At 42.1% G+C, this 9,736-nt stretch overlaps 1 protein-coding gene across 1 annotated transcript in view; it reads left to right on the top strand.

The window, feature by feature from the left end:
• Positions 1 to 918: 918 nt before the first annotated feature.
• ndp (norrin cystine knot growth factor NDP) overlaps positions 919 to 9,736 on the top strand; it is a 45,307-nt gene continuing 36,489 nt past the window's right edge. Inside the window, exon 1 of the mRNA XM_034078309.2 lies at positions 919 to 1,195. The gene's annotated coding sequence lies outside the window, so the exon portion shown is untranslated. The remainder of the gene's footprint in view (positions 1,196 to 9,736) is intronic.

Here is a 9,736-nt window from a genome sequence, read left to right as displayed (position 1 = left end):
AGAGGACTCTTTAAAGTAGAGACACTACATACTGATATACACCTGAACATCAGCAGGAGAGGACTCTTTAAAGTAGAGACACTACATACTGATATACACCTGAACATCAGCAGGAGAGGACTCTTTAAAGTAGAGACACTACATACTGATATACACCTGAACATCAGCAGGAGAGGACTCTTTAAAGTAGAGACACTACATACTGATATACACCTGAACATCAGCAGGAGAGGACTCTTTAAAGTAGAGACACTACATAATGTAACTGAGTAATGTTCAAACATATCATGAGAATCTGGTTTTGTGCAACACACAAAAAACACATGTATACAAATACTCGTTTCCCTCCCTCGTGAGGCCCACACTTGTTTCCTCCTCTTCAAAGACTCGTTACAAGCAAATACAGAAAACAACAAAACAGATGCAATATGTAACTATAGCCTAAACCAAGAGGAGGAGGGTTAGCAGTTAAAAAGCAAGCGTGCAAAGGGACGTGTTTTAGTATTTTTCTAACCTGTTGTACTTTAGCTAAAGTAAGGTTTGAAAGCAGGGAGTTTCTGCTGTATTTTAACACTTCAGTATTGCCTCTTTAATGTGCTTTAGGTGTAAAGCCTGAGTCCCTCCTCCCCCATGTGTGCCGGGAGGAGAGAGCGCGTGAAGAGGAAGGCCAGTTGTTTTTAAATAAACTAAATCTGCTAACAGTTTTATAACCCTGACCTCGTAAAACCGGCTCCAGCTTTTGGTCAGCCCTCTGCTGATGGGCCGAGCAGAGCTGGAATTCCCATTTGCCGCCGAGGAGCGTGTCGTGGGTCAGCTATGTGTGTGTGTGTGTGTGTGTGTGTGTGTGTGTGGGGGAAACAGAGAGACAGAGAAAGGGCGTATGAAGATATATGATTGCTGTGTCACGATCCACATGTGACAAAGCGTCCTCACAGGCAGAGCATCCAGGCTGATCCCTCTCTATGGTGAGAGAGAGAGAGAGAGAGAGAGGCAGAGAGAGAGAGACAGAGGGAGGAGAGAATAGCACTCAGACAAGCTGTGTGTGTGTGTGTTTGTCTGTGTGTGTGCATGTGTGTGTGTGAGGTAGACACAGGAGAGGAGCTGGCTGGGAAACAATAGTTTGAAGAAGATCGAGTGTTGCGTGCAGGATCTTTCTGGATACATCTGCTGCCTCTCTGCTGCCGGGAGGACGGAGGTAAGACACATCAGCACACATGTTTTAACACCCTGTGTACTCCAGGACCATCCATGCAACATCTTTTCTTACCCTTAAGTATGGCATGTGTTGCATTGTTGGAGGAGCCTTAGACTCAATCGGTGCTTGGCCGAAACACCACAGTGTCTCCTGTTCATATGACGGATACATCCTTCAAGTCTTTACATCTGAATGCTGGACATGTAGTCTGTCCTGGAGGTGGTTTCATAAGACGATAGGCAAGGCAAGTTTATTTATATAGCAGTTTTCAACGCAAGGCAATTCAAAGTGCTTTACAAAAAAAAAAATGAAAGACATTAAGCATTAAAAAAGAAAAGCTAATAAAATAAACATTAAGGAAAAATAATAGAGGAATTCTGTACACTAGGGTGGGTGCATGTTTGATTTACATTAGCTGAAACCTGGCCAGACTGTGAGCGAGACTTCTGCTCCCTGTCTCCCCTGCTGCTCATCCCTGAGCTCAGGTGCACATTCCTCTCGGAGCGCAGGTCGTTTCTGCGCCGCTCGCTCCAGGAACTGCGTGTGGTTGTGATTAGAAGGCGGTGTGACACCATGTGTAACAGGAGGAAACATGTTTGTGTTGGCGAGGCTGGATTTGCTAATCAGGCACTGACAAGAGAAGCTGGGAGGATCGTGAGGTTTCAGAACGGCTGGTGGACGGATGTGTGGTTTTTTAAACGTATTCTTTATTAGTTATTATCTCACATTCCCCTTTACATCGAGTAGTACTTCAATCTCTTTAACAACATGTAGAACAGGGGGGGCAAACTCAATTTCATCACGGCCACATTCGCGTTATGGTTGCACTCAAAGGGCCGGTTGTAACTTTAAGACTATATCAAAATATATATATATATATAAAATAATTAGAGCCGGGACTCGATTAAAAAAATTAATCTAATTAATTAGAGGCTTTGTAATTAATTAATCGAAATTAATCGCATTTTTAATCAAATATACATATCTGACCTGAGAACAGTGAGAAGCAGTTTCCACATGGATGTGACTCCAGGTGGTCGACAGGCGAGTGCAGTCCAGTGAGCAGGGAGCTGGTTATTCTCTCAGACGTGGACTCACTTATCCTGGCCCTGAAACCAGTCATCTGGTTGAGTGTGGGTTGGGTCAGGGTGTGGTTCCTTGCCCTCGGAGTCGGGCTAACGTCCACGCTAGCTGCTACATGCTAGCTGCTACACGCTAGCTGCTACATGCTAGCTGCTACATGCTAGCTGCTACATGCTAGCTGCTACACGCTAGCTGCTACACGCTAGCTGCTACACGCTAGCTGCTACACGCTAGCTGCTACATGCTAGCTGCTACATGTTAGCTGCTACACGCTAGCTGCTACATGCTTTGCATTTAGGTGATACTTTAGGCTTGATGTGCTGCGGCTCTTGTCGACGCTTCCATCCGTCCGTTTTTTAAAACAAAGTGTCCCATCCACGGGGCCGACCAAAGCGGTCTCATCAGCTTGTTCGTTCATGTTTGACTATTGTTCACCGTGGTTTGTTGTTGTGTGAAGTCCCATGCTGAAGTCATGAACGTTAGTTGGTGCTCCAGTATAATCGGTACACCGGAAACTCATCCAGTGAGAAACGTTCCGCTGTGCAAAAATAAGTGCGATTAAAATGCGTTAATTTTTTTAACGCGTTAATTTTTGTGTAATTAATTAATCTTAATTAAGCGTTAAAGTCCCGGCCCTAAACATAATGCATTATATTACATTATTGCCTCTGCATTGGATTATTATCGGATAGGGTAATAACTTCATAATTAACTACGTCTGAAAGCAGAAGTCTAGGGCAAATAATTGCAAGTCTCTTCAGTGAGCATGTTACAAAATGATTTTAAAATAAAAGCAAAACAAAAAAAAAAGGTGACATTTTGAACAAAAAGTCAATTCTGAGAAAAAAAGGCATATTTAGAAGAAAAAGTCAAATTTGAGATGCATTGTGGGACATGTAGTTTATGGGCAACGTGCTTCTGTAAATCGCCATGTAACCGTATAACAAACATATTATATTCTTTGCAAGCTCTTGTGGGGCCACAGGAAATGAAGTCGCAGGCCGGATTTGGCCCCCGGGCCTTGAGTTTGACACCCCTGATTCAGAAGGTCTCAAATCCCCCAAAAATCAACATAGGAATATAAAACAAAACGTGTAGAGATCAAATCAATAATAACACTGAGAACGCAAACAACACAGGTATAACAAAAAGGAAATAAAAGAGTGGTTATACAGCATATAAGGTCATCCTACATATTACAATAAAACAGTCCAGTTTACTTAAGAAAAATATCCATATAGCTAATTTTAAAGAAGCCGTATTATATTATTTTGGGGTATATCCCAGTTTCCTCCTAGTACCTCCACCAATGGTGTCCATCTTTGGTTTGACGGGGGTCATTTTGTTTGCACGTTGGGCCATGGCGGAGCAGGGACCCCCTTCTACCTCTGAACTTGACTTGCGTATTAAAGTGGACACTTGGTCAGACAGTCCAGTTCCTGGTTTTGGACGTATGGGTTTTACAGGTGCGTGCTGTACGTGTTTGATTGATTCGGCTTGGCTCGGCTGAAGAGACGATGACAGAAGTAATAGGCTCTGTGGTAGGTGGGAGGAGGCGTGTGAGAAGCAGACCGGGAAGAAGGTGTTTAAATGAAGAACGAGGTGATTACCAAAGACTGGGGGATAATGAGAGAGGAGAAAACCAGATGAGGAAGAGTTCGTGAAGCGTCTCACACTAACGAGTAACGGATTACATGGAACGGATTACCAGGGGAACGGTGTTCTCTTACAGCTGCGTGAAGAACAGGCGTAATCAGGTCACGTGACTAAGTCCATCAACTAAGGTACTGTAATTAAGTACGATTTTGAGTATTTATATTTTTTGCTACTGAGTACTTCTACCCCACTTCTGTTCAGAGGTACATGGTGTACTTCTACTCCACTACATGTATTTAATCCCTTTAGTTACTTCTCAGATGTGGATGAATGATGGTAAATCTAACCAATGTTGAATCAGACTTTAGTTCCACCTGGAGTAAATCCACCAGCTACCCTGCAGTCTACAAAGTACTTCAGACTAGCTGCACCTTCACCAGCTACCCTGCAGTCTACAAAGTCCTTCAGACTAGCTGCACCTCCACCAGCTACCCTGCAGTCTACAAAGTACTTCAGACTAGCTGCACCTCCACCAGCTACCCTGCAGTCTACAAAGTCCTTCAGACTAGCTGCACCTCCACCAGCTACCCTGCAGTCTACAAAGTACTTCAGACTAGCTGCACCTCCACCAGCTACCCTGCAGTCTACAAAGTACTTCAGACTAGCTGCACCTTCACCAGCTACCCTGCAGTCTACAAAGTACTTCAGACTAGCTGCACCTCCACCAGCTACCCTGCAGTCTACAAAGTACTTCAGACTAGCTGCACCTTCACCAGCTACCCTGCAGTCTACAAAGTACTTCAGACTCGCTGCACCTCCACCAGCTACCCTGCAGTCTACAAAGTACTTCAGACTAGCTGCACCTTCACCAGCTCTGAGAACACTTTCATGATCAATCATTATAAAACACATCATATATATTATTCTGAAATGGACCAATCTGCTCAACGACTACTTTCACTGTCTTTCACTATATTTAGATGAGAATACTTTCTACTTTCACTTGAGGAACATTTTGAATGAAGGACTTTTACTGTGACAGAGTATTCCTACACTCTGGTACTTCTACTTTTACTCAAGAACAAGACCTGAGTACTTCTACTTTACTCAAGAACAAGACCTGAGTACTTCTACTTTTACTCAAGTACAAGATCTGAGTACTTCTACTTTTACTCAAGTACAAGATCTGAGTACTTCTACTTTTACTCAAGTACAAGATCTGAGTACTTCTACTTTTACTCAAGTACAAGATCTGAGTACTTCTACTTGTACTCAAGTACAATATCTGAGTACTTCTACTTTTACTCAAGAACCAGATCTGAGTACTTCTACTTTTACTCAAGTACAATATCTGAGTATTTCTACTTTGACTCAAGAACAAGATCTGAGTACTTCTACTTTTACTCAAGTACAAGATCTGAGTACTTCTACTTTTACTCAAGTACAAGACCTGAGTACTTCTACTTTTACTCAAGTACAAGACCTGAGTACTTCTACTTTTACTCAAGTACAAGATCTGAGTACTTCTACTTTTACTCAAGTCCAAGATCTGAGTACTTCTACTTTTACTCAAGAACCAGATCTGAGTACTTCTACTTTTACTCAAGTACAACATCTGAGTACTCCTACTTTTACTCAAGTACAAGATCTGACTACTTCTACTTTTACTCAAGTACAAGATCTGAGTACTTCTACTTATACTAGAGTACAAGATCAATTTGCATAATTAGTACTTTTGGTACTAAGTACATTTAGCTGACAACACTTTGTACTTATACTTAAGTAACCTTTTGATGGCAGGACTTTTACTGTCTGTTTTTAATTCATATATTAAACTAAAACACTTTTTGGAAGCTCTACTATCCTGTAGGTCTGGCCTCAATCTAAACAAAAAACATCTCATTGATATTTGCTTCTCTTTTATTCCTTTGCGTTTGATGCTGAGGTAATCCAAAGGTACACATCATCAGGTTACTTATTGTATATATTGTATATATATATATGGTGTCACTTAGATTAGGTTACTCATGACATGTACTAAGTCATGTAACAGATTATGTTTTTAAAGTCCAACCCTGGACACGAGCATCAGCCGAGGAAGAGAAACGGCGTGAGAAACAGAGAGCGAAGGAGGTGTTTGGATGAAGAATGAGGTGATGACAAAGGGGATAAGGAGAGAGGGAAAGCAGACGAGGAAGAGACAGGGAAGGACGCCAGAGAAGGACGCCACGAATAGGAGAAACAGAAAGAAACTGAGATGTGTGAGAGGAAGGAGGCTGGAGGAGGTGAGAGTGACAGAGAGTCTGACACCAGAGGAGAGAGGAGAGAGGGGAGAGGGGAGAGGAGAGAGGAGAGGAGAGAGGAGAGAGGAGAGAGGAGAGAGGAGAGAGGAGAGAGGAGAGAGGACGACATGGGGACGGTGTGATGCAAAACAAAAAACTCCAGATGAGAAACCGTTTGTGCGACGTCTCAAAACAACAGGAGCAACGAGTCATCGGGAAATATGAGAAGTATGTAATCTCAACGACATCGAAACAGAGATTACTATATTTCTGGAAGATGGAGATTAGGATTACAATCAGAGGTGGAAGAGGTACTTTAGTAAAAGTACTCAGATCGTGTACTTGAGTAAAGATAGAAGTACTCAGAACTTGTACTTGAGTAAAAGTAGAAGTACTCAGAACTTGTACTTGAGTAAAAGTAGAAGTACTCAGATCTGGTTCTTGAGTAAAGATAGAAGTACTCAGATCTTGTACTTGAGTGAAAGTAGAAGTACTCAGATATTGTACTTGAGTAAAAGTAGAAGTACTCAGATCTTGTACTTGAGTAAAAGTAGAAGTACTCAGATCTTGTACTTGAGTAAAAGTAGAAGTACTCAGGTCTTGTTCTTGAGTAAAAGTAGAAGTACTCAGAACTTGTACTTGAGTGAAAGTAGAAGTACTCAGATCTTGTACTTGAGTAAAAGTAGAAGTACTCAGAACTTGTACTTGAGTGAAAGTAGAAGTACTCAGATCTTGTACTTGAGTAAAAGTAGAAGTACTCAGAACTTGTACTTGAGTAAAAGTAGAAGTAGTCAGATCTTGTACTTGAGTGAAAGTAGAAGTACTCAGATATTGTACTTGAGTAAAAGTAGAAGTACTCAGATCTTGTTCTTGAGTAAAAGTAGAAGTACTCAGATCTTGTACTTGAGTAAAAGTAGAAGTACTCAGATCTTGTACTTGAGTAAAAGTAGAAGTACTCAGATCTTGTACTTGAGTAAAAGTAGAAGTACTCAGATCTGGTTCTTGAGTAAAGATAGAAGTACTCAGATCTTGTACTTGAGTGAAAGTAGAAGTACTCAGATCTTGTACTTGAGTAAAAGTAGAAGTACTCAGATCTTGTACTTGAGTGAAAGTAGATGTACTCAGATCTTGTACTTGAGTAAAAGTAGAAGTACTCAGATCTTGTACTTGACTGAAAGTAGAAGTACTCAGAACTTGTACTTGAGTAAAAGTAGAAGTACTCAGAACTTGTACTTGAGTAAAAGTAGAAGTACTCAGATCTTGTACTTGAGTGAAAGTAGAAGTACTCAGATCTTGTACTTGAGTAAAAGTAGAAGTACTCAGATCTTGTACTTGTATAAAAGTAGAAGTACTCAGATCTTGTACTTGAGTAAAAGTAGAAGTACTCAGATCTTGTACTTGAGTAAAAGTAAAAGTACTCAGATCTTGTACTTGAGTGAAAGTAGAAGTACTCAGATCTTGTACTTGAGTAAAAGTAGAAGTACTCAGAACTTGTACTTGAGTAAAAGTAGAAGTACTCAGATCTTGTACTTGAGTAAAAGTAGAAGTACTCAGATCTTGTACTTGAGTAAAAGTAGAAGTACTCAGAACTTGTACTTGAGTAAAAGTAGAATATAGTTAACCTGCGTAAGATTTGCAAAGACAGTCTCACTCCCTTTGGTCAAAGAATGGCTTTTGGTCAGTGTCCTTTGGCGTCCATTTCTGACGCAACAAGTGTCCTTCGGCGTCTCAAATGGACGCCGAAGGACACTGACTAAGAGCCGTTCCTTGTGTTGCTAACTTGTGCCTCATCTGCCGTTTTATTCAGAGTTGTATTTTCCCGCTGCAAACCATTTCTCAGGAGTGAATTCCTGCGGCGTGAGACTTTGTGCATCGAAGCCTCAACGCCGTCCAAGTAGAGCCACTCACAAAGAGCCCTGTGTGTGTTCGCATGTGTGAGAATATGAAACACGAGAGAGCAGACGAGCATCGCTGTCTCTCCACACCTGGACAATGTGACACGTTTCAAACACACCTCCTACTCCTCTTCCTCCTCCTACTCCTCTTCCTCACCTTACAGATGTGGATGAGGGATGTGAAATCTAATCAAGTGTTGAATCAGACTTTAGTTCCACCTGGAGTAAATCCACCAGCTACCCTGCAGTCTACAAAGTACTTCAGACTAGCTGCTCCTTCACCAGCTACCCTGCAGTCTACAAAGTACTTCAGACTAGCTGCACCTTCACCAGCTACACTGCAGTCTACAAAGTACTTCAGACTAGCTGCACCTTCACCAGCTACCCTGCAGTCTACAAAGTACTTCAGACTAGCTGCTCCTTCACCAGCTACCCTGCAGTCTACAAAGTACTTCAGACTAGCTGCACCTTCACCAGCTACCCTGCAGTCTACAAAGCCATTCAGACTAGCTGCACCTTTACCAGCTTTGAGAACACTTTCATGATCAATCATTATAAAACACATATATATATTATTCTGAAATGGACCAATCTTTTACTTTTGATACTTTAAATGATCCATATCCAGGCAAAAATATCCTTTTCTTCCATTGATTTCCACTCAACAAAAGTGCAATGAACGGGTTACTCCTATATGTTCTTTTCCTTTGGCTTCCCTTGTATCCCAAAACCCAAAACCGCGTTTAAAATAAAAGCATAAACAATTACTTTCACTCAAAGGTGGGGTAGGTCATTTTGGAGAAACCGGCTCGAGGGCGCTAGAATTTGAAAATACACGACCGGAACAAATCTGCCACTTCCTTCAGAGCCCCTCCCCCAACACACACGAACGCGCACATGACCAATGAGGGCACGAGATAAGTGTGTGCCCCGATGGAAGGCTGACAGGCAGGTAGGCCATCCAGTTACTTTAGCCGGCTCAGATGATTGGTCGTGCTTTTTACAGCGCCACGGCTTCCACTGATGACATGTTTGTCAAAGCACTTCAGATATTCATTGCTATCGGGACGTTAAGAGCATTCCATGGAATATAACAACAAGTGTATCTCGAGCCGGTTTCTCAAACTTACCTACCCCACCTTTAACTTCTAAATGTACGTGTTCTCACCGCTGATTGGCTTTCAGGGACAGCAAAGATGTATAGCTCGAGTTGAGAAGATGTAACTCTCACCAAAGCAAAGTGGCTGCTGAATCCACTTAACTCGCATCGCCCAGTCGAATTCACGTCTTAGCATTGACTTTCCTTTGACTGTAGTCGAGATGCTTCGCGTCAGGTGTGAACGCACTGTTAAAAGGCTTGGAGCTGAAGGATCTGGCTTCACCTCCATGTGCTCAGCAGCTACGGTGTAGACAAGGCCATGAGAAACTGAAGTCACCGGCTCCTCCGACAGAGCAACGTGAATATCTATCGGACATCAAACAAATCTAACGGATAAAATAGCGCACGAGAATGTTTTGAGATGTGCAAGAAGAGTCGATATACACGTAAATGGAATATGATATACGGGTGAATGTAAACGGATGAATGTTATGGATGTTCTCGACAGAGTCTTCGTGTTAGACTGCAGCTCACATTGTTTGCACTTCAACGAGGACAGAGGAGGCAGATTTGGGATTCGAGGTGC

The sequence above is a fragment of the Pseudochaenichthys georgianus genome, unplaced genomic scaffold, assembly GCF_902827115.2.
Source record: "Pseudochaenichthys georgianus unplaced genomic scaffold, fPseGeo1.2 scaffold_410_arrow_ctg1, whole genome shotgun sequence".
Lineage (NCBI taxonomy): Eukaryota > Metazoa > Chordata > Actinopteri > Perciformes > Channichthyidae > Pseudochaenichthys > Pseudochaenichthys georgianus.
Note: the sequence above shows the minus strand (reverse complement) of the source record. Positions and strands in the feature narration are given on the sequence as shown.